The following is a 6,294-nucleotide window of genomic DNA, read 5'->3' on the forward strand; positions in this document are numbered from 1 at the left end:
ATTTCCAAAGGGTTCACATACTTTTTCTTGCCACTGTATATGCATCACTTGGGCTATACTCAGCCTTGTCTCAAGATAGTAAGTTGGTGGTTGAAGATATCCCTCTAGTGGTTTGGGGGCTGTGCTTTGGCAAAGTGGATGGGAAATTTACTCCTGAGGTGCTGCCCTGTTGCACCCTCGACAACCACTGTGGTTATTATTATTTGACCCTGCTGGTCATCTATGAACATTTGAACATCTTGGCCATGTTCTGTTATAATCTCCACCCTGCACAGCCAGAAGAGGACTGGCCACCCCTCATAGCCTGGTTCCTCTCTAAGTTTCTTCCTGATTTGTGCAGAAAACCTAGTTGTAATTTAAGCTGTGGATATAATTCAAAACAATTTTCATATCATTTTGAATCTATTACATTATATTTTACTAAATATAATTCATTTCGGTGTTGTTGATTTGATTTGATCAAAAGTCCCAATGCAAAGTTAGACCTCGAGATGGCGTGGGATATATAGCAGGGATTTATAATCTTGCATGTCTACTTTGATGCTAATAATTAGAATTTTCAAATCTGAGAGTAAATAGAGCCGAATACATTGATAAAAGTAACTTTGTCCGAGAGATATTTCCACAGTTATCAAAATGTCATGCCAGCGAAAGCCTACATGAAAGTGGTTCTGAAAAAAAAAAATCTGTGTTTGACCGCTAGGTTTTATAGGTATTATGATGCTTCTACTGTGGGGCTCTATACTCACCAAAGTAAAAATGTCTTCAATGATGTTGACAGCAACCAGGACTAAAAGTTGACACTGACAAAAGCAGCAATTCTGTGGCTAATGATGGTTGTTGCAATTGAGATCAGCTGTGCGGGTGATTTTAGCTCGCATTGAAATTTTTATGAGAGATTGCCTTGAGTTAGTATGCTGTCCAGTGCTCATTGCAATACACCCTTAGTTTACAGAGGGTTAACAAAATATTATCTTTCTTTACACAGATTTGAATGTCAAGATGGAGTTGATCACTAAAGATATGGAAGGGAAGGAAAATGGCCATGCACAAGGCACCGGTGCAGTAGCTGGAGTCTTCCTGGAGAAGACAAAGCATAATATAACAATATATCAAACCTTGAGAAAAGGTCTACTGAAGCCTGGCACAGCGTTGGCCCTGTTGGAGGCTCAGGCTGCCACTGAGGGAATCATAGACCCAACTGGAAAGATCTAGTAGAAGAAGCTGTCAAGGAAGGAATTGTTGGACCTGAGATGAGAGAAAAACTCCTTTCTGCAGAGAGAGCTGTTGATGGTTACACAGATCCCTACACCAATGAAAAATATCTGTATTCCAAGCCCTACAAAGGTATGTGATTCCAAAATATTTTGGATCCCGGTTGCTTGAGGTACAGATTTCCACAAAAGGCCTATTTGACACTGTTGAAACTAAATATGTTTTAGTGGACTCAGCAACTGAGAAAGGCCACTATGAAAAAGGCTTACTCTCTGACCAGATTGAGGAGGTCAAAGTGTTCTATTATCTAAACTCACAAGAAAATCTCAACTACCCACATCTGATAGAGAAATGCATGGTGGATCCTGACACTGGCTTGCTGCTGCTCCCCGTTTGCATCACCTTCAAAAGCATGTACAGGGGGGTGTCCTACCCTGAGCTCCTGGCGGCAAACATCATTGACAAAGAGACCTATGACGACTTGCAAACAGGGAAAAGAACCACTCAGAATGTGATGCTCATGAAGACTGTGAAAGAGTACCTGGAAGGTAAAGGGAGTATCTCTGGTGTAGCTATGCTCTCATCCAATCAGAGAATGAGCATCTATCATGCCAGGAAGCAGGGCATTCTAATGCCTGGAACAGCACGGGTTCTTCTTGAGGCACAGGCCACTGGATTCATGATTGACCCTGTTCAAAACAAGAAATTCAGTGTGGACGAGGCTATCAAAAACAAACTTGTGGGCCCTGACTACCATGCCAAGTTGCTCTCGGCTGAGCGAGCAGTCACAGGATACAAAGACCCCTACACAAGTAAAACAATATCCCTGTTTCAGTCACTGTCAAAGGACCTAATCGTGAAAGATCATGGGATTCGCTTACTAGCAGCTCAAATCGTCACAGGATGAGTAATTGACCCCATCAACAATCACAGACTTCCTGTAGACGTGGCCTACAAGCAAGGTTTATTTGATAAGGACATGAATGCAATGCTTGAAGACTCAGGAGACGTCTCCAAGGGATTCTTTGATCCAAACACAAAAGGAAAATCCGACGTACCTTGAGCTGATTGGACGATGCGTCATCGACCCAGCCACTGGACTCTGCTTCCTCTTCAAGAACAGTCAGGCGGGCGGAATCATAAGTTTAGTTTGATAGTCGATGAAATTAACTTCAAGGAAGTGAGGGTGAGGGAGACTTTTGGGAAATACATGGGAATGACTGTATCCCTTTGAGAATTGCTGATGTCAGAATACTTTGACGAATACGTCAGAGGAAAGACATCATTCGGCAATACACGCAGGGACACCTTACAATGAAGACGATCATCATAATTCTGAAGGTTATAGAGCAATCAGTGAAAACAACCAACGTCGTTTTTGAAGGTATCCGGGAGACTGTCACAGCAATGCAGCTGGTGGAGGCAGATATCATTAGCGAGGATGTCCTGCAGGAACTCAACAGTGGGAAGAAGACAGTGAAGGAGGTCACAGAGGATAAACCTGTTCAAATATACTTACAAGGGAAAGACAGCGTTGCAGGTGTTTTGCTTCCTGATTCTCAGATCATAACAGTCTACCAGGCCAGATGAAAGGGAAAGCTGATGCCAGGAACTGCACTGATTCTACTGGACCAGACCGTTTTCAGTGGATGAGGCAGTGAAGGTAAACATAGTGGGGCCTGAAATGCATGGAAGGCTGCATTCAGCAGAGAAAGCAGTGACTGGTTACAAAGATCCATAACTGGCAAAACCATCTCTCTGTTCCAAGCCTTATCTTACAAGACCGTGTAATTTGTCTGCTGGAGGCACAGATTGCCACTGGAGGAATCATTGACCCTGTTAACAGCCATCGTATTCTTGTCCATGTAGCCTTCAAGAGGGGCTATTTCGATGAGGAAATTGATCCGATTCTTTATGATCCCGGTGATGACACTAAGGGATTCTTTGACCCCAACACTCATGAGAACCTCTCATACCTGCAGCTTATGGCCAGGTGTGTCACTGATCCCAGCACAGGGCTTTGTCATCTTCTCCTCAAAAGCAACAAGAGTCAACCTACAAGATCACATAAAGGAGACATTCCAAGCTACAAATGTCACTGTTATGCATGGCAGGTTCAGCTGCAACCATGTAACACTGGGATCTCATCAACTCTGAATATCTGTGTGAGGACAAAAGGCAGGAGTTATTAAAACTGTACAAGTTCGAGGATGATCAGTCGAGGAAATCATTGTAATTATCCTGGAAATCCTTGAAAGCAAGGAGATAAAATGACAAGTTGGTCTGAACTTTGAGGGTCTGAGGGGGAATGTTTCTGTTGTGGACCTTTTGAGGTTGGAAATCGTGGACGAAAAGACATACAAACGTCTGATTGAAGGGAAACTGACCAATAAGGATATAATGAAGATAAACATCTGAGAGGAAACAGCTGTGTAGCCGGTGTGATACTCCAACCCTCCAATCAAAAACAGAGCATCTATGAGGCCAAGAAAAAGGGCATCCTGACTCCTGGTATTGACCTCTCTCTTCTGGAAGCACAAGCTGCCACAGGCTTTATCATTGACCCTCTTCAGAACCAGAAACTGACTGTGGACCAGGCTCTGAAATAGAAGGTAATTGGCCCAGAACTGTACAAAAAGCTCTTATCAGCAGAGAAGGCAGTAACTGGCTACAAAGACCCCTACACTGATAAAAAATATCTCACTCTTCCAAGCCATGAAAAAATATCTGATCCTGCAGCAGCATGGCATTCATTTACTTGAAGCCCAGATTGCAACAGTTGGCATCATCAACCCATTGAAGTGTCTTCATTTTCCCCTTGAAGTTGCATACAGAGGGATACTTTGATGCAGAGCTTAATCAAAACCTGACAGATCTTAGTGATGACACCAAGGGATTCTTTGACCCAAGGACACAAGCAAACTTGACCTACATGGGAATGATGGAGCAGTGCATAAAGGATCCAGGGACGGGTCTGTTTCTTTTGCCACTGACGGACAAAACTAAAACACAGGAGAAACCCGAGAAAATGTACTCAGACGCTGAGATAAAACAGGAGTTTGAAAGACAACCGTTAGCATTTATTTCAGTGGGGCGTTAATCAGGAATGATAGTCTCTCTTTGGGATTTGATTCACTCTGGATACTTTACTGATGATCAGAGACTCCAGTTCCTTGATAAATACAGAACAAAGACGATAACCATACAAGTAATCATCATTTCGGTAAATTTCACTATTACAAAAATCAAATTCAAACTGCTTCTACACCTGCATTGCTTGCTGTTTGGGGTTTTAGGCTGGGTTTCTGTACAGCACTTTGATATATCAGCTGATGTAAGAAGGGCTATATAAATACATTTGATTTGAAAACAGGTCTGAGAAAACCGGTCTCTGCAAAACAACTATTAGAATCAAGCATAATTGCAGCCAGTACCGTCAAGAGTTTGGAAGGAAAAGTAACTCTTGAACAAGTGGACCAACTGGAATCTGTGAAGCAATACATAAGGGGTACAGGAAGTGTTGCTGCCATCTGGATTCTTCCATCCAAAAAAGTAATGAGCATTTATGAGGCAAAGACGCAAGATTTGCTAACACCTGGTATTGCACTGGTGCTGCTCGAGGCTCAGGCTGCAACAGGGTTTTTCATCGATCCAATCAAGAACAAATAACTATCTGTTGATGAGGCCGCAAGAGAACGGCTAATTGGAGTTGAAATACATGAAAAACGACTTTCAGCTGAACAAACAGTCACTGGATATGTAGATCCATACACAAACTCCACAATATCTTTATTTGGAGCTATAAACAAATATCTGATCGAGGAAGGCCATGGGATGCATCTGCTAGAAGCACAAATTGTAACAGGGGGAATAACTGAGCCAGTCAACAGCCACAGGATACCTGTTCATGTTGCCAAGAAAAAAGGCTACCTTGAAGAAGAAACAAATGGAATAATGTGCAATCCAAACGATGGCAAAAAATGATTATTTGACCTCAATACCGGGGAAAAAAACAACATACCTTCAGCTAAAAGAGAGGTGTGAAAAGGATTCTCAGACAGGACTGTTACTTCTCCCACTACATGGAGAAGGTGGAGGTGAGTTTCACACAGATTAACAAACAGAGAAGGCTTTCAAAGACAAAACTGTGGTCATCAATGCAGGTCAATTTGAAGGCAAACAAGTGTCACTGTGGGATGTGTTACTCTCTGAAAGAGAGCAGCTCTTGAAGCAATACAAGATCATTGACAATGGATGAGATAATATAGTCACCCTAATACAAGAGAGGATACTTTGATGAGGAAATGAACCAGATCCTCGACGACCCTGACACCTACCTGCTGCTTGTGGAGAGGTGTGTGTGTGAGACCCAGATACTGGTTTTAGCTTACTGTCCCTGAAAAAAAGATCTTATAATGATTTGTGCAGAAAACCTAGTTGTAATTTAAGCTGTGGATATAATTCAAAACTATTTTCATATAATTTTGAATCTATTACATTATACTAAATATAATTAATTTCGGTGTTGTTAGGACCAAATTAATCTGAAATTAATAAAAAAAAAAAAAATTGAACTGAATTTCATAATTGTAAAATAATCCACAGGTATACTGTATCTGAGATACTGTGTACATGCAAAAAGGTTAAAAACTGTTATGCTTATTGATATCAATATGCCACACACAAGATTGTTTTGCTTAGCTCTGTACCCTTAAACAGGAATAAGAATGACAGAGTAAAAATAAGAGTGGGGTGTGCATAAAATCGGACCCGATTCCAGCAGATTTGTCCTCGTCTGTCAGACTGATGTCTTTTCACTTGGAAGCAAAGACAAGCCATCCACCTACAGTATATACCAGTATATTCATTTCAATAGACTTTCCCTCCCTCTTGTGGATAACTTGGCACTACTAGAAATAGGAGAAACCCCTGTAATACTTTCTCATGCACAATTAAATACACTCTGGGTTTTTGTTACAGATTCGTTTATAATCACCAATCTAGTTGAGTCAGCTCTAAAGTTCACAAATAAGTACACAAGGTTCATTTCCTTAATAGTAATATGGAATTTGAGACATA

General features: G+C 41.5%; 2 pseudogenes; both read left to right on the forward strand.

Annotated features, from left to right (window-relative positions):
* Positions 1–1,570: 1,570 nt before the first annotated feature.
* On the forward strand, positions 1,571–4,392 carry LOC139555385 (plectin-like; annotated as a pseudogene).
* LOC139555386 (desmoplakin-like) lies at positions 4,322–5,677 on the forward strand (annotated as a pseudogene).
* The last annotated feature ends 617 nt before the right edge of the window (positions 5,678–6,294 follow it).

Source organism: Salvelinus alpinus, chromosome 26 (assembly GCF_045679555.1).
Source record: "Salvelinus alpinus chromosome 26, SLU_Salpinus.1, whole genome shotgun sequence".
Lineage (NCBI taxonomy): Eukaryota > Metazoa > Chordata > Actinopteri > Salmoniformes > Salmonidae > Salvelinus > Salvelinus alpinus.